At 37.7% G+C, this 22,909-nt stretch overlaps 1 protein-coding gene across 3 annotated transcripts in view; it reads right to left on the reverse strand.

The window, feature by feature from the left end:
- The window catches only part of ATRNL1 (attractin like 1), a 740,683-nt gene that overhangs the window by 197,593 nt on the left and 520,181 nt on the right, over positions 1–22,909 (reverse strand). The gene's annotated exons all lie outside the window — the stretch shown is intronic.

Genomic DNA, 22,909 nt, shown 5'->3' on the forward strand with positions numbered 1-22,909 from the left:
CTCACACGCTAGTAAAGTAATGCTCAAAATTCTCCAAGCCAGGCTTCAGCAATACGTGCACCGTTAACTTCCAGATGTTCAAGCTGGTTTTAGAAAAAGCAGAGGAACCAGAGATCAAATTGCCAATATCTGCTGGATGATCAAAAAAGCAAGAGAGTTCCAGAAAAACATCTATTTCTGCTTTATTGACTACGCCAAAGCCTTCAACTGTGTGGATCACAATAAACTGTGGAAAATTCTGAAAGAGATCGGAATACCAGATCACCTGACCTGCCTCTTGAGAAACCTGTATGCAGGTCAGGAAGCAACAGTTAGAACTGGACATGGAACAACAGACTGGTTCCAAATAGGAAAAGGAGTGCATCAAGGCTGTATATTGTCATCCTGCTTATTTAACTTATATGCAGAGTACATCATGAGAAACGCTGGGCTTGATAAAGCACAAGCTGGAATCAAGCTTGCCGGGAGAAATGTCAATAACCTCAGATATGCAGATGACACCACCCTTATGACAGAAAGTGAAGAACTAAAAAGCCTCTTGATGAAAGTGAAAGATGAGAGTGAAAAAGTTGGCTTAAAGCTCCACATTCAGAAAACTAAGATCATGGCATCTGGTCCCATCACCTCATGGGAAATAGATGGGGAGACAGTGGAAACAGTGTCAGACTTAATTTTTTTGGGCTCCAAAATCACTGCTGACTGCAGCCATGAAATTAAAAGATGCTTACTCCTTGGAAGAAAAGTTATGACCAACCTAGATAGCATATTTAAAAGCAGAGACATTACTTTGCCAACAAAGGTCCATCTGGTTAAGGCTATGGTTTTTCCAGTAGTCATGTACGGATGTGAGAGTTGAACTGTGAAGAAAGCTGAGTGCCGAAAAATTGATGCTTTTGAACTATGGTGTTGGAGAAGACTCTTGAGAGTCCCTTGGACTGCAAGGGCATCCAACCAGTCCACCCTAAAGGAGATCAGTCCTGGGTGTTCATTGGAAGGACTGATGCTGAAGCTGAAACTCCAATACTTTGGCCACCTCATGCTAAGAGCTGACTCATTGGAAACGACCCTGATGCTGGGAGTGGTTGGGGGCAGGAGAAGGGGACGACAGAGGATGAGATGGCTGGATGGCATCACCGACTCAATGGGCATGAGTTTGAGTAAACTCCGAGAGTTGGTGATGGACAGGGAGGCCTGGAGTGCTGCAATTCATGGGGTCGCAAAGAGTCAGACGTGACTGAGGGATTGAACTGAACTGAACTGATGATTAGTGACATTGAGTACCTGTTGGCTATTTTTAATGAGATTCTTGTGGGGGGAGGTCATTCTGCTGTGTGAGTACTTTACATAATTTGGATGTGTGCTTAGTCACTCAGTTGTGTCTGACTCTTTGCAATCCAATGGACTATAGCCCGCCAGGCTCCTCTGTCCATGGGGATTCTCCAGACAAGAATACTGGAGGGGGGTGGCCATGCTCCCCTCCAGGGGATCTTCCCAACTGAGGGATCGAACGCAGGTCTCCCACATTGCAGGCAGATTCTTTATCATCTGAACCACCAATGAAGCCCATAAACACTGGAGTGGGTAGCCTATCCTTTCTCCAGGGGATCTTCCAAACTAGGAATCTAACTGGGGTCTCCTGCATTGTAGGCAGATTCTTTACCAGCTAAGCTACCAGGGAAGCCCATATAATTTGGATATTAACCTCTTATTAGATATATGACTTGCAAATATTTTCTCCCATTTGATAGGCTGCCTTTTCATTTTATGGTTTCCCTTGCTATTCAGAGCATTTTAGCTTAGTGTTTGTTTATTTTTCCTTTGTTGTCTTTGGTTTTGGTGTCAAATCCAAAAAATTCATCACCAAAACTGAAAGAGGATATTATCATCTATGTTTTCTTCTAGTTTCATGATTTTAGATCTTACATCTAAGTCTTCAATCCATTTTTAGTTGATTTTTGTGTATGGTATAAGATAGGGATCCAATTTCATTCTTTTTCATGGGGCTGTCCACTTGTCTCAGTATCATGTATTGAAGAGACTGTACTTTAACAACTTGTTTACAATTACACAAAAACAGAAAAAAAAAATACCAGTGAATAAATTTAACCAAGGAGGGGAACTGTACACTGAAAACTATGACACTGATGACAGAAACTGAAGAAGACCCAGATAAATGGAAAGATACTCTGTGCTCATTGATTGGAAGATTTAATATTGTTACAGTGTCCATAACACCCAAAGCAATCTATGGATGCAACACAATCCTCATCAAAATTTCAGTGGTATTTTGAACAGAAATAGAAAAAAATTTCTAAAATTTGTATGGAACCACAAAAGACCCTGAAGAGCCAAAGCAATCTTGAGAAAGAACAAAGCTTGAGGTATCACATTTCCTGGTTTCAAACCTATCACAAACCTATAATAATCAAAATAGTATGATATTGGCATAAAAACTAACATGTAGATCAACAAAACGGAATAGTGAGCACAGAAACAAACTCATGTGTGTATATGGTCAATTAATTTACAAAAAGGAGCCCAGCTTACCATTCTAATATTGACTGACATATGGCTATAATGAATAATACTTGCTCAAGTGCTTTGTTCTTTTTCTCTATTGCTTAGACTACATCTTTTCTTATAATTTGAAGGAGTTCTTTATATATAATGAGACAAGAGTCTTTTGTTATCCATTTAAGTAGCAAACACATTGTCCCATTCTGCAAGCTACATATTCACTCTGTTAATGGTATCTTTTGCTAAAAAAGGGCCTCAGTATAGTTTAATATATCACATTATTCATTATGGCTACCACTTTTGCATCATGCTTAAGAAATCATTAAATATTGCCATAAAATACTGTTTTCCTTTTAAAAACTTTATTTTTTCACACTTTATGTCTGTGATCTATTTGAATTTTGTATACAGTGAGAAATGGGAATCCAAAAATTTTTTTTCCTATATCTATATCCAATTAACCAATCATGATTTATTGAAAAGGTGATTCTTTCTCTACTACAAGGCAATTTCACCTCTGTCATATTCATACTACACTATCCATTGGTCTACCTGGCTATCCTTAAATCAACTCCAAATAGTTGTAATTTAATAGAGCTTTATCATAGGTCTTGATATCTAGTAGCATATAGTTTGGAGAAGGCAATGGCATCCCACTCCACTACTCTTGCCTGGAAAATCCCATGGACGAAGGAGCCTGGTAGGCTCTGGTCCATGGGGTCTCTAAGAGTTGGACACAACTGAGCGACTTCACTTTCACTTTCATGCATTGGAGAAGGAAGTGGCAACCCATTCCAGTGTTCTTGTCTGGAGAATCCCAAGGACGGGGGAGCCTGATGGGCTGCCATCTATGGGGTCACACAGAGTCAGACACGACTGAAGTGACTTAGCAGCAGCAGCAGCAGCATATAGTTTATTCCACCCCCACTCCCCGCCCCGGATATTCTTTGCCATTCAATTTCCATAAATATTTTACAATCAGTTTGTCAATTTCCAAAAAAAAAAAAAAAAAAGTCTAGGATTTTGATTGGGATAACACTGAGTCTATTTTCAGTTTGGGGAGAATTGACATCATTATAATATTGAGGCTTCTGATTCTTGAACATGATGTATCCCTCCATTTACTATGTTTTCAGTTTTCAGTATAGAGGCTTTACACATTTCTTGTGTTATATGTACTCCCAAGTATTTAATAATTTTGATATTTCCTGCCTGTACTGCTGCTGCTAAGTCGCTTCAGTCATGTCCAACTCTGTGCGACCCCATAGACGGCAGCCCACCAGGCTCCCCCATCCTTGGGATTCTCCAGGCAAGAACATTAGAATCGGTTGCCATTTCATTCTCTAATGCATGAAAGTGAAAAATGAAAGTGAGGTTGCTCAGTCATGTCCGACTCTTCGCGACCCCATGGACTGCAGCCTACCAGGCTCCTCTGTCCATGGGATTTTCCATGCAAGAGTACTGGAGTGGGGTGCCATTGCCTTCTCCGGATGCTATCCTAAGTAGTACAAATTTTAAATTTTGTACTGTGTTGGTTGTCTGCTATCTCAATTTCATTCTAAAATCAGAAGATTAACCTTAAAATGTCCCTTACAGACCCAGAAACAATAGCCAGCAAATAACAGAAACATACTTTGGATATACAGTCTAAGGATAGAGCCTTGATGAATGGATAAAACACATGCAACGGAAGTTAGCGAAATCTTTGTTCAGTCTTCATGAGAAAAAGTCACTGGCTCTCTGAGCCTTAATCTTCTCCCCTATAATATGGTAACACTCTGGCTGTGTTAGTTGCTCAGTTGGGTCCAACTCGTTGAAACTCCAAGGACTATAGCCCACCAGGCTCCTCTGTTCATGGAATTCTCCAGGCAATAATACTGGAGTGGATTGCCATTCCCTTCTCCAATACTGTGGTTATGAGATATAATAATGTAAACTACCTAACACCATATATGCATAAAAATTGCAGTTGTTATTCTTATTTGAAATACAGAGACAGTCCTTTTACCCCCAATATACTGTGCTATTCTTTCTGGTTCTTCCTTTTTGGTTACCTCCTTAACCAAACATTAAAAAAAAATACCATTCAGCATCACACGTTCAACTATTTATTATTATTATGCGTAATTTATAACCTGACTTATTTTCTAAAATATTTGAAATAGCTAACAATGAAATTCACATGTATACCAGGGCAACTAAGAATAAAGTCTAAAGAGAAGTCCATACCCATATAGATTAACTAGGGAGATTGTTCTGCCAGCTGTTGAAGATAAAATGGCTAATGCACTCAATCATTAAATATAGTTCTAAAATTCCTAACAACCAAGATCAAAAGGGATCTTTACTGCCAGACAAAAGGACGCATAACAATCTTTGGGAAAAGAGAATCATTTTTCAGGAACTAAATTATAAAAGGGACAAGTCTAGAGTGTGTAACAGACAATGTGCTTAATGCTAGCTTTGCAGACTACTTTGACATTTTCTTTATGTTTTTCACCAACCCTGGAGGAATGCCAAGGTAGACTATTACCCTGTAAATCACTGAGAGTATTTCTTTCGGCTGTTTAGTTCTAATGCAGTCACTCTAAACTAAATTCTATAAATTTCTAAATTTATTTAGGTATAAATAATTAGCTAATTAGTTAAGCTGCAGTGACAGATTTTAGGGGAAAAAAGGAATCCACTTAAAATCCTTCATATACTTAGCCTTCAAGTATCAATGATTTCAACTGTAGTACTGGCTGGAACTGAAAGGAAGGCAATTCAAGATGGAGCTTGCTGGCAAGTGGCCCAGATTGTACATATCTTGGGTATTATTTGGCTTATGATCCATATGCTTTAGAGACCAGATACGTGAGTAAATTATAAACATCTAAGCCCTCAAAGCTGGAGACATCCTACCTGCCTTAGTTGCACCACCTCTGAATAGATGACTCCCAAACCACAATCTCTGCTCTAACTTCTCAGCTGAGACACACCCATTCTCACATTTCCAGTGAAGGGTATTATCGCTTGGTCATCCCATCAGCAACTCATATTGAACACGCACAAAACTGAACTCACTTTCATATCTGCTGTTTTATCTTTTTTTTTTCCTTTTTCTATTAAGAGCGCCCTCAAACCCCCAGGTGTTAAACTTAAATCTGAGAGACTTCTTTAATTGCTTCTACTTCCATGCATACAAAGGTGGGAGGCAGTGGCGACAATCTTCCCTGGGTGCAGACAATAAAGCAAGCTCTGTCCCTAGAGAATGCAAAAATAATAAAAGTGACTAAAAACTGGCTATATTTTATCATGACTATGTATTGGCAATTCTAAACAATGTCAATCTCCCACCCTACTTTACTTTGGTCTGCTCTGTTGCCTCCCTTGCCCTGGATGTTGAACTAGGTTATGTCCTTTTCCTCTGAAATAGCTCCTTCTGTGTCCCTGGTTCAGGCTCTCATTGCCTTATGGTCATTTCGCAGATTTTTCTTCTTTTAATTCATCCAACAAACCTACCAGATTAGAAACAGATAGCAAAAAAGTTCTAAATATTTCATTCTTCAGTTCAAGAGAATAAATTTCAAAGTATTCAGCTTGGTATTCAAAGCCCTGGTGGCCTGGCTTAATCTCCTTTGCAACCATTCTTCTCTCCCTATTGTCTCCAGAAAGAACCTTGTACTCGATTTCATATGTATGTTTTGCTTCTATGTCTTGGTTCATTCTTATCCTTTACCTTATGTATCTCTGCCCACATTGTACTCATTTCTCTTCAAAGACCAACTCGGTGTTATCTCCTGCCTGAGTATCTCCCGTATATGTTAACTGTAAGAAAACACTCTTCTTTAAATTCACCTAGCATTTTATCGAATCTTTTTTTATGGCACTTGCTCTTTTATACTCTGTATATTACAGAATTTTTTTTCCTTGGCTCTTCTAATAGACTGTAAACTTCGACAAGCCTGCCATATACTTGGCATTTAACAGATAGTGCTGTTTAATGTCACTCATAAACTCCTTGAAGCCAGGGCCAAATCTCATTCATGTTAGCCCTCGGCACCTATCCCAATTCTTTACATGAAGCAGACAGTAAATAAACGCCTCTTGAAATGAAGGGAGGATATAACATTGAGCTACTAATCTTGTGATTGTTGTTACATATTCTGTTCTCATTCTTCCCTTCTGTTCATAATTCCCAAGGAAAGGCCTGCCCAGAACATTACTATCTCTTCAATCGTGTTCTGTGTTCCACCAAAACCACATCTTCTCAATAAGTTTCTTTCATATTTCAAAGGGCTGAAATTGGCATGGAAGCCCCAAAACTTCCACTTCAAGGCCATAATGATTTTTTCCTCTACTGAACTCTCAGCACATATTATCTATATTATTCAGTTGGTTCTTAATCATATACTTCTTTGTTACTTGTCTTATATTTTTAACTCATGCATTGTTCTTTTCTCCCAGGGGCTGGATATTTCCTCCTAACCACACTGAGAGTCTTTTGTGGATGAAGGTCTTGTATCAAAGCTCCATTTTCTCTCCCCAGTTTCAAACACTGGGCTCTTTTTTGTTGAATGAGTTGTTTTGCTGAAAACAATGCATTGGTTAGAATTTTATACTAAGTATCTCCTTTCTTGTTAGTAAACTAGAGTTAAATTTAAATTTGGTAAAACTAATCTTAAAATATATCACATATCATGGAATTTATGTCAGTTAATTTTCCTTAGTACTATAGAATTATTGCTCAATTTTGATATTATAGGAAATATATTCCTTAGCAAGAACTTTACATTTCTTGACATAACAAAGTCGCAATTCCAGTAATGAAATTAATCTTCTAAATCTAGAAACTTTTTAAAGGAAATTAAGATGTATACATAATTTTATTTTATTCAGTTTCTAGTAGACAAAAAATAGTAAAATCTGTAAAAAGAGTAACTTCTACTTTTTAAATGTTACTCGCATATATTTAATTCTTACATCTACACTATATGGCAGGTATTATTACACTCTTTTTATAGATGATAAAATAAGAGGTTAGTGATTAAATTTACTTGGCCAGGGTCACACAGACACTATGTGGAAGAATAAGGATTTTCATCTTGGTCTGTCTGACTATAAATTCTGTGTTCAAATGTGTAGGTAGGTTGTCTGCCTTCCCAACCAGAAAAATGACTGCTCCCCTTCTCTACTGATAAATGTATTTCCCAACAACATGTCATTATGAAAATGTTCAAGCATGCAGAAAAGTTAGAAGAATTGTATAGTAACCACCATATACCTGTCACCCAAATCTATAAATCTTAACATTTTGCTGTATTTGCCTTCATCACCGCTTTATCACAGATCTGTCCATTTGTCCATTTCATCAATCCATCTTTTTTGAGACGTTTCAAAATAAGTTGCAGACATCAATACATTTCATTGCTAAAGCTTTCAGTATATATTCCTAATCGATGTTCAAGCTTATTTGTTCTAGGGAGAATTTTAATTTGGGTAGCACTTTATCTGGCACAGAGACTTTCAAAAATTCATTACAAGTATTTTTCTATATGTGGCAATGAAAATCTTCAAACTTTCTCTACCATATCTTTCAAAGTACATACCTGTGTCATATGGAATGTGATATGAAAGTGCTGGTTCTTGTATTTCTATAAATTGGGGGAGCATTCTACTCTCAATGTCAATGTCAAGCTGGTAGCCCAAGTCTGAAAACAGTAGCCCCTTTATGTTGTCTTTGTCTAGTTTCTAGATACACATACATAGAAGAGAAAAGCCAATGATATCATGATATGTTCTGTGACACTTATAATCTAAGAGCCCCAATAATAAACAATTCATATGCTCTAAAGATTTCCTATCTCTCTGACAATTATGTACACAGGTACCTTACCCCTTGTACTCACTCCACGTTACTGTGATAACTTGTTTGCTGCATGATAACTGCCAGGGAATCATATCGAAGCTGCTACTGGTCTTCTAAGGCCTTCTGAGAGGTGTCTTGGAGTTTTGTGATGGTGCTGAGATAACAAAAGTGATCCACCCATTCATACAGTTCCTCCTCAGTGCAAATTCCTACCAGGATCTGGGTTTTGGTAGTGGACTCACTGGGAAAGACCCTGATGCTGGTAATGATTGCAGGCAAAGATGGGGGCAGCAGAGGATGAGATGGTTAGATAACATCACCGACTCAGTGGATATGAATTTGAGCCAAACTCTGGGAGACAGGGAAGGACAGGGAGCCTGGAGTTCCGACAGTCCATGGGGTTGCAAAGAGTCAGACATGACTTAGCAACTGAACAACAATCAGATCATGAAAATAACTGTGAAAGTAGTTGGCAGAGACTGGTATTTTTCTAAAATGCTGCCGTTGGTTTTACTCATCAGAATTCCCTGGGAACTGACCTGTTTTAGAGTTCCTGCTCCAACCCTTATGCCTGCTTGGATGGGCATTTTCCAGTAGTTATGCTCACCAATTGGTTACAGTGGGCAAGTCCTTAATTAAGTCTTCCACAAGATATGGTCGACAGAGGACAATCTCATCAGTAGTAGCTAAGTAGCTCAGGTTAGAACATCCTGAGGCTCATCTATTCTCCATCCTCAATCTCTCTCTTTTATACTCTTACCATTTCAGCAGAAGATATAGAAAACAAAAAGCATCATTTAGAGTATTAGCTCTCAGTGACTAGAGACTCTATCACATTAGACGCTCACAAGACTCTACAGGGATGCTTACGAAATGAAGAATTCAGGACCCTACTGAGATCACCTAAGTGAGAATGTCAGAGGGGATGGGCCTGAGAATCTTCATTTAACAGCATTTCCCTGGTGATTCTGATGCACACCAAAATTTGAGAACCACTATTTAGAATAGTTCAGCAGTTAAAGAATATGCCGGCCAATGCAGAAGACACAGGAGATGCTGGTTTGATCCTTAGGTTGGGCAGATTCCCTGGAGGAGGAAATGGCAACCCACTCCAGTATTCTTGTCTGAAAAATCACATGGACAGAGGAGCCTGGAAGGCTATAGTCCAAAGGGTCGCAAAGAGTCAGGCACACGACTGAGTGACCAAGTACACCCATCTGGAGGAAAAAGAGACTTAAATTCCCATTAAGATGTAATAAAAATACAACCAACCTAATGACTTGCAGGTCAAATCTTGTTTAATAAAATTCAGAGGATAGCCAAACTGTTCGGAAGAGTTTAAACTTCGTTCTTAACAAAATTTTCAGCTTTACAGAAAATGACCTTAACACTACAGAGTAAATTTTTTTACATACTCTGAACGTGCTCTGTACTCAACAGGAGAAACATGACACACTTTCAAAGCCATTTAATTTCTATAAAATGCTTAGATATTTGCTTGAGTTGTATAGTCGTACTGTCTTTCGCTTTTTGTTTTTCTGATAAATGCCAGAGGAGCTTCATTGAACATTTCTGGCAAAAGTGCCCATGAGGTGAAAAGAACTAGAGTCTTATAAACAGTAATTTCTGTTTGATGGTAAAAGAAAAGGAGTAATGTAATCTTTTTACTATCTGTAATGTAAACAGCATCTACTCCGGTGCTTTCATTAAGAGTGAATGGTCAATCAACGGACAAATTCAACGGCACTGCTAGACTCCATGAAGGCTTCTAGAGAAATATAGATTTGTTACCAGCCTTTCAGAATATTATGCTCTATTGAGAGAAGTGAGACATGGATAGGAAGAACTATAAAATAAAGAAGTCCATATATTCTACAAGTGGTACACAGAAGTATAGGAAAGGAGATGGTAATATCAGGCACCATCATGAAGAATTGTTTCACAAAAATATGAACTCAGTCTTTAGTGATAAATTGAATCTTTAGGAGATTAAGCAAAAATTCAAGGCTGAGAGATGAGCAAGGGTGTGGCACAGAGGCATACACACAGATATTTTAAGAACAGAGGTCTGGCCTGGAATCATGGAGGGAGAAGAGGTCAGAAAATGTGATTGGTATTTGATATCAGAGGCACTTTAATGCCAGGCTGAGGAACTTTACTAGTAGGTGGTAGAGTGGCACTTCTCTACCACCTTTGGATTAACAGAATGATTGAATGACTGAACAGCATGACAAAAATTAGTGTTTTATATCTTTAGAAAGTTGTAACTGGGAGAAATAAATCTCTATTCAGAGAAGCTATTCTACTTAAAACTTCACAAAAGTATCCTTAATTTAATAAAAGTAAACTTCATTAAGTATCCTTAATTAACCAGTCCATTGGTTCAATCCAATAATTATAGGTTCAGCATGGTTCTTGATGTGGGGCAAGGCCTGTTCTGAATACTTAGTGCACACGCACAAGCTTACCACCACCAACCATTCTAAGGGCCAACATTGTCACATTCATCCTGCCTTGTGAAAAGGGATATTATCCTATTTCCCAACAGAAAAGAAATATTGGAGGAAACGTCTAAAGAAAAGATACAAGCCAAGGAGATACTTTGTCTTTTCAAATCCTCTATTCTTTGATATTTGATTCCCTACCTCCCATGTAATCTTATAAAGCTAACTACTGCTGCAAATAATTCTAACAGTAGAATTCCCTAATGCATCTGAATCTGTAATTTGGGCAGGACTTGGAAGGGGTAGCTTATCTCTTGAGGATCTCTTCCAGGGTGACTCACATGCCTAGAAAAGTGGTTCTGGCATTCAGCTGTCAACTCAGCAAGGATAATCAATGAGGCCTTAGTTCCTTCCCATATGGCTGACAACATACATTGGAATGTATGTGCTACCATACAGCATGACAGCTTGTTTTCAAGAGTGAATATTCCAAGATACAGGATGTAGAAGCTTCCAGCCTCTAAAAAGTATGAATCCCCAAACTGGAAAGCTTCATTTCTACTATATCTATTGGTCCAATAGTCACAGGACACACCCAGATTCAAGAGGAGGAAACCTAGGTCTAGATCCCACCTTTTGATAAAATGAGTGTCAGAGAATCTGAAGCCGTTGTTAATCTACTTAAAATACAAGATTGTTTAGCAACTGCTCATTATTATCAAATGGTCAACTCTGATCAAGGGCAGGATTTATCATTATATTCTAAGCGTAACATTAAAAATTAACAGTTGACTGTTCAAAAACTCAATGCTATTCATTTCTTAGCTAATGTCTTATGACTATTCATCAGCATTATAAAAAAAAATGCCATTATTTCATTTAACTTTTCTTGATGTCTGGGGGATAGAGCTGGGAGAAAGAAAAGATAGCCTCAAATCAAAAGAATGACCTTATTCACTCTGAACAGAATTGTGTGAAAGATCAGAAGGTCAGATGCGTTATCAGCCTTTTTTTTTTTCTTTTTAAGGGAGTTCCCTGGCAGTCCAGTGGTTACCAGTCTGTACTTCCACCTCAGGGGGCATGGGTTTGATCCTTGGTCAGGGCTAAGATCCTGCATTCTGTGCCCAGATGCTCCCCTCCCCACCACCTAATCTTTAAAAATAAAGTCCTAGGGCATTCTGTCAGTTGTGGGATTAATATAGTATTAATTATAGTGACATATAAACCAAAGATGAATTGAGAATTTAATAGAGGAATCAAAAAGCATGCTACCGTCAGACTAAACTAAAGTAGGCTAGAAAGGAAATGGGTATCGGCTTACACAGCAGTTAATAACTCAATTTTAAACAGGAATGTGAAACCTATTCTACCCAGAGGTGCTTTTTATAGCTCAGGTGACCAAGACTCTTGTAGGCTTAATTTTCCTATTTACTGGGATCTCAGAGAGCCTCACCCTAGGAACTCCTAGCTCTTGTTAATTTAATTCAAGGATTTGGCATGGCTACATATGATCCACATACATGCTAACCTCAAACCTGGGGCTGGGAAAATGGCTGATTATTCTAGGATGAGTCTCAGCTTAAGGAGGCTAGAGGGAGCAATTCTTAGCTTTTTGCACCTGACTGGCTTAAGAGTTAGGAATGACAAATGGGGACAGGGATTTTGAGCATCAGGTTTAACGATGACAAGAGGTCCAAACCTGCAATACTAAGATAGGAACTCATGAATCCTGTGTATTCCCACAGGTCATGCAGATAAGGAAAGATGGATAGGCTGATAAGATAGATCATTTGGATGGAAAAATATTAGATTTAGTGATTTCTAAAGTCCCACATTAACCTATAAAGACTTTGGGTTTGAATTTTTGGTGTCAGTGTTGAGAATTCACAAGTCAAAATGTTTCAATATCTTTAATGAAATACTTCAATCAACCCAGGAAGTGTGTCTCCCACTTAAATGACTAAAACGAAGGCTGACTTCATGGGCGTGGGACCTGTGCAGCCGCACAAAACCCTATGCTTAGAAGGGCCCCAAGCTTGCATAAGTGCTCTGCTGAAATTCTTAAAATTCTCCACCTTGAAATTGTTAATAATTTTTGAACAAAATGATTATTTGTATTTTGCATTGTAGATTATGTATTAGGTTGGCCAAAAAGTTCACTCGGGCTTTTCCATAACATCTTAGGGACCAACAACAGGTGGTCCAGAATGTGATCCACTATGACTAGGTTATGTACCAATTGTGAGAGAAAATAAAGCAAATAATTAAGAAAAAAAGGAGGCCCTGGGTAAGACTGTTATCTAGTAATCTTCCTAAAACACCCCACTCTTCTGAAACCTAATCCTCCCAAAGCAATTTTCTTGTGTTCTCCTTGAACAAGCCCTACCTGATGCAGGAAGAAATTAACCTCTTCTGGGAATATGAGTTTTCAAAGGAACTGACGAACAAACCTGATGAGGAAATCTAAAAGAAATGAATTGCTAATGATGGGCATGTAGGGTAAATGTTCTGGTGATGGCTTTTTCTCCACCTTTCCTTTTGTAGAAAATACACACTTGATTTACTTTCAATGCCTGAGCTGAAAACTTTTTAAATAGAGCCATTGACCCTGCTCTTGCTCCCCTACTTTGATGTCACTTGTCACAGACAAGGAGGGTCCCTCTTTCCCTGCTTCTCGGCAATAGTTTTCTTTACTAAATCTTCCCAAATGTTCTTTGCTGGTTCTTTGTATAAAGGGGATGGCAGGAAAATGCTGTGTCCCCAATCAAATACCAGTTTAAACTGTCTATTGGCTGTGGTTAATTTTTATCTAGTTACAATTTCCAACACAATTTCCCTTTATGCTCATTTACACCACCTCCAAATCTCTCCCCTCCTGGCATAATGAATCTCGATGCAGCTGAATCATGCAGGTCTGATTTAGCCTGCAAAAATGTCAGTCAAAGCAAGCAAGATGTACTCTTTGGCCTTGAGTGCTCTAAGCTGCTATGAATCACAGGTTTAGTTTTTGCCAAATGAAAAGCAATTTCACTTGCAAAAAAATATCTGTGGGGTTACTTATGGCTTTTAGCTCATAGGAAAAATGTATGAAAATTGTCCAGGGAAAAGGACATTGTGCATGTGTATATCAATCTTTCATGAAACCAGGAAAAAAAAAGAGCCCGAATATACTGTATTTCGCTTTCAATTAAAACCTTTTCGTTTCTCAGCTTCATCTAACAGGTATTAACCATTAGACTAATAAATTGCTTCTTCAAATGGACCATGTCAAGGAGTTAAAATACTTTAAAATGTTCAGATTTTTGTAGGGGAGCAATTTAGTTAGACTTGGTTAGGGAGACTTTTGTAATTAGTTGGCAAAATGTTGAACAATATGATATTTCTTTAATTCCTACTTATAAGCACCAGGTATACAGTAAAATTGTCTCTACAAATAATTGCATTCAGTAATTTTGTAATTTCTGTTCTTAGGAAAGAAGAATTTTTATAAAAAAAAATTCTAACCTTCTTTTTCACCTTGGAATCCAATTTCACAAATTACAAGCTCTGTTCTGTTTGTATGGCACTTCATCTCTAGCCACAGAACACCTATAATGGTCAAAGGAGCTTTCATTTCTTATGAGGACTGTCTATCCTGACTCTTAAGGCGCAACTTAAGACATTGTTCAATATGTTCAGTCTATACTAGCCTTCAGCTAATCCAAGACTCCTCTAAACAATGGTTATCTAGTACAGTGGCAGCCCCATTAAGCTGTCTGAAACATTTCATCTTATTTTTTTTTTCTCCAAGATTGTTCTTGTTATGAACAATTTTTGTAGTGTAGAAAAGAATTGTGAAGGAGTAAGCATTTCAGATAACATTTCAGATTAGGCTATTATAGTAAAATTGAGCATCCCAATCAAGTCATCGAGCTTCTAAACTGATTTACTACATCTATGATCTTTTATATTTTTAATGATTTGGATGAGATGGAAAACTATAACTGAGTTCTTTCTTGAAACTGTTCTCAAGGAAGGAAAGCATAGAAAAGAGGAAAACTGGTATATTAGATTCACAATCTGCTGAAAACATAATAAAAAAGGGCATTTTCTAAAAATGCTGAGAGATGATGTGAACTAACAAGATTAAGAAACAGACTGGAAGCAAGAATCCGAAGAATGCTTGTTCTGGTTGCAACAATAACCTTGGGGAAAATATTTAATCCTGGTTCTTTTTACAGTTCTTTCTTTTTAAAATGGGAACGACTTCTCATATCACAATGTTAGGATAACATATTTGATAGATAATAATAATCTTTTCTGTTACTAAATGTGCTTCAATTTCTGTAAGATCTGGCTTCCTAAAAATTACTATCACCTATTCATTAAGATTAAAATTTTGTATTTTTTAGGTCAAACATTTTTAATATATTTTATTTACCTTGAAGTAGTTATGCTCTTTTTAATTTTGGTGGTAAACATTTTTTAAAAACCTGACTTATAAATCAAGAGTATTTTTCTGAACTGCTTTACATTGTATTTTTCATATGTTATACCTATTGAACATGTAGGTATATTAAGAAAGTCTATCAATAAATTCTTTTAAAGACCAAGATTAACAATATATATCATAAGGCATTTACAGTAATTTTATTAAGACTTTATTCAAACTGATATCACCAGAAAAACTTAAAGCAATATTTTCCCCAGTTTTGAAGCTAACTATCTAAAAAAAGAATATACTTTCTGTGGACTGCAGCTTATTTTTACCAGAGTTTGTTTCATTGATTTCAAATATATGATTTTCTCAGCTTCAATTACTGCATGTGTGAGTAACAGACATTTAATTTATAATCTGTTGGAAGATCTGTGCCTCAGTATGCTTTTGATACATTCTAAGTTGAAGAGAGATGGTTTTGAATACGTTTAATCAGTTAACTTCCTCATTGATCTATTAAAACTATTTTCCTTTCTTTAAGGAAAAACAGCTTAGGAAACATCAAGTATAGAAAATTAGACAGGGACTTCCCTTTTGGGAAGTGGATAGGAATCCGCCTTCCAAGGCAGGGGACATGGGTTTGAATCCTGGTCCAGGAAGATCCCCTATGCTGTGGAGCGACTAAGCCTGTGTACCAGAACTACTGAGCCCTCATTCTAGATTCTGTGAGCTACAACTACAGAGCCCTCAACTACTGAGTCTAGAGCCTGTGCTCTGCAACAAGAGAAGCTACTGCAATGAGAAGCCCAAACACTGTAGCGAAGAGTACCCCTACTCACTGCAACTAGAGAAAGCCCACACAAAGCAACAAAGACCTGGAAGAGCAAAAACATAAAACAAAAACTTTAAAAGGGCACGTGTTTTGCACGTGTGTCTAAAAACACACATAGCACAGATTAAAAAAAAACAACACAAAACCAAAAACAAGACTATTCCATACCACTGGTGACATTTCTTTTGAGTTTTACTGCCAACTCAAGTTACCTCTAATTTCCGCTGCTTACCATGCCATTTTTACTTGCAGCATCATTTTGAAGTTGAATGTACAACACAAAATTTATGGTATTTGGGTTTAAAATAGGAACTTAATATCAATCAAGGTGTTCATTAGATGGGATCAACTTTTGGACTTCCTTAGAAAGAATTTCCTTCAAATGTTTCGGTTACAAAGCAAGAACAACAAAAAAACCTTCAGGGTAGCAAAACCGAGATCCAGGTTTCACTGGAGCCTTGGCATTTAGGAGGCATTCTTTAAGAAAAAGAATATAAAATTGAGAAGACAGCAGTAAGCATGAATTTCTGGAAGGGGCCTGTGCAAAAAAAGGAGCCTTTAGGCTTAACGTTCACCAGTTTCAAAGTCAATCCACTCTGGGCAATAGGTGTTTGACTTTTTCATATTGTCTAAAGACATGCAGACACTGTATTTAGTAGCAAGAATATGAGTAATAAGAGCTACTACTTATTGGATCTAATAATTTGTACCAGGTACTAGAAAGCCCTTTATGTGGATAGTCTCATTAAATCCTCAAGACCACCCTATGAGACTACTATTTATTTTTATTTTATTAACAAGGAAACTGAGTTCAGAGAAGTTTAAGTAATTTGGCCCCAGTTGGCCAGTTATCAGGTGATAGATCTGGAATATAAAACCGGATGTGGCCAACTTTGAAGTCGGCAATATACAAGACTGATCTAGCCAAGGAACTCTTTTCTTCCCCCCTTGAATCTCACTCGAAGCCCACAATAACACACAAGTAGAATAATAAAACCTCTTGAGAATGACTGCAGTCAGGGCTACTCCTCCCACCACTGCATCTCCTCAAAATAGCACATTCCATTACTATAGTGACCTAACTACGTGGCCGGTCTCATGCTAATTCAATCCTTCCAGCAATTTGATGACATGAGTACCAATGTATTCATGTAACAGAGGAGATGAGAATCAAACATACATTTGATGTATAAATCTACTGTAAGAAGGGTCACTCACAAAACTTTTCAAGCACTTTCATTTTAATTCTGAGCCCTCAGTCTTGCCGACATCTGTGTAAATTTCAGCTACAAATATTTTGGGAACTGAAAATGTGCAATATTTAGTCGTGCTGTTTCTTTAGGTTTTACTATTTATGTGAATAGCCCAGCATGATTAACAGGCATTCCAAAGTCACCTGTACAGTTTCTAGCCGTAGTGTAGAAGCAGATGGCCTCCATATATTACTTCTAAAACTTTGAACCTGAAAAACCAGTGTAAATATCCATGGCTGAAGAAATGATATCTTTCATTTAGTTTCTCTGAACAGTTTTTCCTATCTTATGGTTGACAGTGTGCTACTTTGGTTAATTCCTTTGTTACTATTTTCATCTAATTTATCAGAGAAAAGTCACTAACTAATATCACTTTGCCTTATGTCTACACTTTGTATTTAAAAATAAGATTTTCATTTTTTCATCAGTAAGCAAAGAAAAATATGAAAAAACTCATTTAAGATAGAACTTAATTAGCAAATGTAATTTAAGTAGCAACTTTTTTTCCCCTGTGGGAAACAAAGTGCTTTATATTTTCTTGCAACTCTCACAAGAATAAAATAAATACTATGAGTCTAAATTTAACAGAATAAATTATTATTCTCTTAATTTAAAAATTAAATGGAATACCTATAAACTATAAAATAAAAGTGAGCTAAATTAACAAATAAAAGCCTTCTTTTGAAGTGCAGTTAGAAGGAAGAAACGGCCACTGGACAGTGTTAGGAGAAGAGACTAGGAGGCGTCAGTTTACAGTATTCAGGGCTCAGAATTGCTGCTGGCAAGAAAAGTCTATAATGCTGCATATTTTCTTATAGCAAGGAAATAGTCAATGAACGGATGGTCAGAAATGGGACACACATGTGCTTCTTAAAGTAAGAAAATGTAATTAGATTTAAGAGATATAAAAATTGCAGTGATATGATAGGGCCTTGATCTTCAGTCTTTTTCAGTTCAGTCAGTTCAGTCGCTCTATCACGTCCAACTCTTTGCGACCCCATGAACCGCAGCACGCCAGGCCTCCCTGTCCATCACCAACTCTCGGAGTCCACCCAAACCCATGTCCATCGAGTCGGTGATGCCATCCAACCATCTCATCCTGTCGTTCCCTTCTCCTCCTGCCCTCAATCCTTCCCAGCATCAGGCTCTTTTCAAGTGAGTCAGCTCTTCACATCAGGTGGCCAAAGTATTGGAGTTTCAGCTCCAACATCAGTCCTTCCAATGAACACCCAGGACTGATCTCCTTTAGGATGGACTGGTTCCATCTCCTTGCAGTCCAAGGGACTCTCGAGTCTTCTCCAACACCACAGTTCAAAAGGATCAATTCTTTGGCTCTCAGCCCTCTTTACAGACCAACTCTCACATCCATATGTGACCACTGGAAAAACCATAGCCTTGACTAGACGGACCTTTGTCGGCAAAGTAATGTCTCTGCTTTTTAATATGCTGTCTAGGTTGGTCATAACTTTCCTTCCAAGGAGTAAGCATCTTTTAATTTCATTGCTACAATCACCATCTGCAGTTTTCTTAATTCCAAGCAAATCTATTATGTCAGAAACTAATGACTCCTAAAGCAAGAAGGAAAAGGGGATCCCAGCATCTCCAGAAGAGCAGAGAGGATATACAATATTAATAGAAGCATTCACTATTTATCAACTGTTTAGCTGTGATAGATGATTTATATATCTTAGCTCGACCTCTCATCACATTTAGAAATATAGATGTTATCACTCTTATTATACCTATGGAGATATATGAGGCTAACAGACAATAGGTAATTTCAAAAAGTCATGGAGCCAGAAATTGGGAGAGGTAGGATGCAAAAAAAATAAAAGGCTTTGCAGAAAATAAATATGAAACTAAAAACGGAATAAGAAAAAAGAATATTCAAACTATCAGTCAAATGATCAATTATTGACCATAAGAAGTTATCATTCTCAACACCAAGGTTGGTGTTCCTAACTTAGTTAGGAAAGAAAAATGAAATGCTTAATATATCCATGAGAATGTTCAAACCACTGTGTCAAAACTATAATCACTAAGCTCCACCCAGAACTAGACTCTACAAGAGTGGTCCTGGGGATGGATTAGGTATCACAATAACAAACAGAACCTTCCTGAGGTGATTCTGATGTTTAGCCAGGACTCAAATCCTTTATGATACATTAAGGGAAACTGGCCAAGAAGAACGAGTTAAGAGATAAAGAGATCAGATAAGCAGAACTGTAGAGAAAAGAACACAGAGCAGTGGGAATGACATAGGTCTTGAAAGATGGTGCTGGTTGATAGGTGAAAGAACAGAGAAAATTCTAGGGCAGAGAATATTGTGAACAAAACCCCACAGATGCAGGAATGAGCCTGGCACAAAGAAAGGAAAAGTAGTTAGAAGACTGAACTGGTGAGGGTAGTGACTAGTGTTAGTAGAAATAGTTTGGATTTAAGGTGGCAGCCAACAGGAATTTACAGTTAGAGGGAGGGAACTCAAAAAGGTGGCTTTCTGTTTTTGTTGTTTTTAGTCACTATGTCTGGGCCAACTCTTTTTGCGACCCCATGGACCATACCCTCTAGGTTCCTATGTCCATGGGATTTTCCAGGCATACTGGAGTAGGTTGCCATTTCCTTCTCCAAGGGATCTTCCCAACCCAGGGATCAAATTCACATCTCCTGCATTCGCAGGAGGAATCTTTACCACTAAGACACCAGGAAAGCCTGAAAAATGTGGTACTCTATCTAAGTCTGGTCAAGGCACACAGGATCTACAGGACAGGGAGGGCAAGCAAGTCGATGACTGCAAAGTTCCTACTCTCAAGCCTAGATTAACAAAGGCATAAATAAAAATGGAGCTGTTGGAAAGGAAAGCCAGTTTAGGGAAAGATAATTGTGTTTAGTGTATCAAAACATTAAATGAATGAATGAATGAGTCTATAAGATATTTGCTCAGTTAGGAGGAAAACTGAATTGCAATGATTTAAAGATTACAGAGTTAGAGCAAAGGAATGGTAAGGGTACAAAACCTCAATGTTGAATAAATAAATGAGAACAGTTTGAAGGGATTACTAAAGTACCGAGAAGAGATAAACTCTTGGGACACTATGAGTCAGAAGATAAAGCAGGGGTCATAAAACCTTCATATAATTATCCTAAGCTCTTGCAATTGTGAAAGGCTTCACACTTTGAGAAATGAATTCTTACAATAACTCAGTGATGTAAAGAAAGCAAATGTTATTATCCACCAATTTTATACGACTAAATTGCATTTCAGAGTTTATGTGACTTCCCCAAGACAGCACAACAAGCAATTAGCAAGACCTGCATTCAAATCTTAGTCTTTTGAATTTAAAATTTGCTCATTAATTAAGACCTACTCTCAAATGAATCAAATGAATTAACGAGTCTATCAGAGACTTGCTCAGTTAGGACAAGTGTACTGCAAACCTCTATCATTCTAGAGAAGATTCAGTCCATGAAGTCGTAACAGTATGCAGGTAAGAAAGGATTTGTAAAACCTAGATGTTTAACAAAGGCACATAGTATTTTTTTCCAGATGATTCCAGATTTCACACAGTCACTTTATCCTTTTACCTCTACAATGGAAAAACAACCTTAGCTTCATCACTGCAGAGTACAATGCCAGGGATTCATTATACCAAAGTTTTATTAAAATGCTTTTAATACAATTTATATATGACTTCATATGTAAATTAAAACCATGAGATAATAGTTTTCATCATTAGATTTCCAAGAGCAAAATGTCTGCTAAAACTTGATACAGTATTGACAAGGCTGTGGCAAACAGGAATTGTCATGATTTGGGGTGGGAATCTAAGATAGCATAACATCTATAGAAGTACTTCTTAACAGGGGAACACTTGTGAAGTTTGGAGACATTACAATTCATTACCACATGGGAATATTAGTAGCATCTAGTGGTTAGAGGACAGCGATGCTGATAAATAGTGTACAACACACAGTACTCCAGAGTAAAGAATTATCAGGTTGAAAATGACTATAGCACCAAGGTTAAGATATCTTGCTCTATAAAGGTCAGTTTGGCAATATTTGTCAAATTACAAATGCATGGTCCTCTTGAACTAGTAATTCTACTTCTACCATATCTTCCTAGACACATTCATACATGTACAAAATTCATTTCTGCAACAAATATTAAATTGAGCTACGAAAACAGCAAAGAGATCAAACCAGTCAACCCTAAAGGAAATCTACCCTGAATGTTCATTGAAAGGACTGATGCTGAAGCTGAAGCTTCAGTACTCTGACCACCTGATGTGAAGAGCCAAGACCCTGATGCTGGGAAAGACTGATGGCAAAAGAAGCAGGCAGCAGAGGACGAAATGATTAGATAGCATCACCGTCTCAACAGACATGAATTTGAGCAAACTATGGGATATAGTGGAGGAGGACAGAGGAGCCTGATGTGCTACAGTTTATGGGGTCGCAAACAGTCAGACAGAACTTAGCAACTGGACAGAAACAACAGGAGCAAACACAAGAGAGAAAAAAATCAAAGAAACACCTCTGCCTTTCGGAGCTAACATGCTACTGTGGGGTTGGAGTAGGGACTGACAATAAAACAAGGGAACGAAAGAATTGCATGATGCTTTAGGATCCAGGCTGGGGTAAGTGGGGGAAAGTTAATAAGAAGAGATGGACAAGAATATTCACTGTAAGACTGCTGGAAAGAGCTAAAGGTTAAAAAAAGTCTAACTGTACATTAGAGGTTGAATAGTTAAATTATAGTCAAAGTGGAAGAGTGGTTTAAATTTCATTTTCACTGTACCTTCTTTAGTACCTTTTGAATTTTGAATGAAAAGTGATGATGTTAGTTGCTCAGCCATGTCCAACTCTTTGAGACCCCATGGAGCCTGCCAGGCTCCTCTGTCCATGGAATTCTCCAGGCAAGAATACTGGAGTGGGTAGCCATTCCCTTCTGCAGGGGATTTTCCTGACCCAGGAATTGAACCCAGGTCTCCTGCATTGAAGGCAGATTCTTTACCATCTGACCCACTAGGGAAGCCCTGAATTTTGAGTACGAATGTTATAGAACAGGCATTTAATACCTGTTAAAACAATATTTAATGCAATATTTTCTAAAAGTATCTTCATGCTATACAAGATTTTAAAATATACATACTTATGTATACATGTATATATATACATATATGGATGTGTATATATGCATGCATATATTATCTACATATACATATAACACATACACCAAACATGCACACACTTGCTAAATTTATTAAACCCACAACACAAAACAAAGGTCTACCTAGAAATCATCCTTGTCCTGGATGAGCAACTCAGTTGGGAAAGGATGCCTGAAACTTTTCCTGCATAGGAATTTCGTGTGTTTTTTTCAATGCTGAATCTCTAGTGCCTAAAACAGTACCTGATATACAGTGGGAAATCAGATATTTGTTAAATAAATGAATGAATTGAATAGCCTTATTTTACTCTTGGCTTCCCAAGTGGTGCTAGTGGTAAAGAGTCTGCCTGCCAATGCAAGAGAGACATAAGAGGCACTGGTTTGATCTCTGGGTTGGGAAGATACCCTGGAGGAGGAAATGACAA

The sequence above is a fragment of the Cervus canadensis genome, chromosome 8 (genome assembly GCF_019320065.1).
Source record: "Cervus canadensis isolate Bull #8, Minnesota chromosome 8, ASM1932006v1, whole genome shotgun sequence".
Classification (NCBI taxonomy): Eukaryota; Metazoa; Chordata; class Mammalia; order Artiodactyla; family Cervidae; genus Cervus; species Cervus canadensis.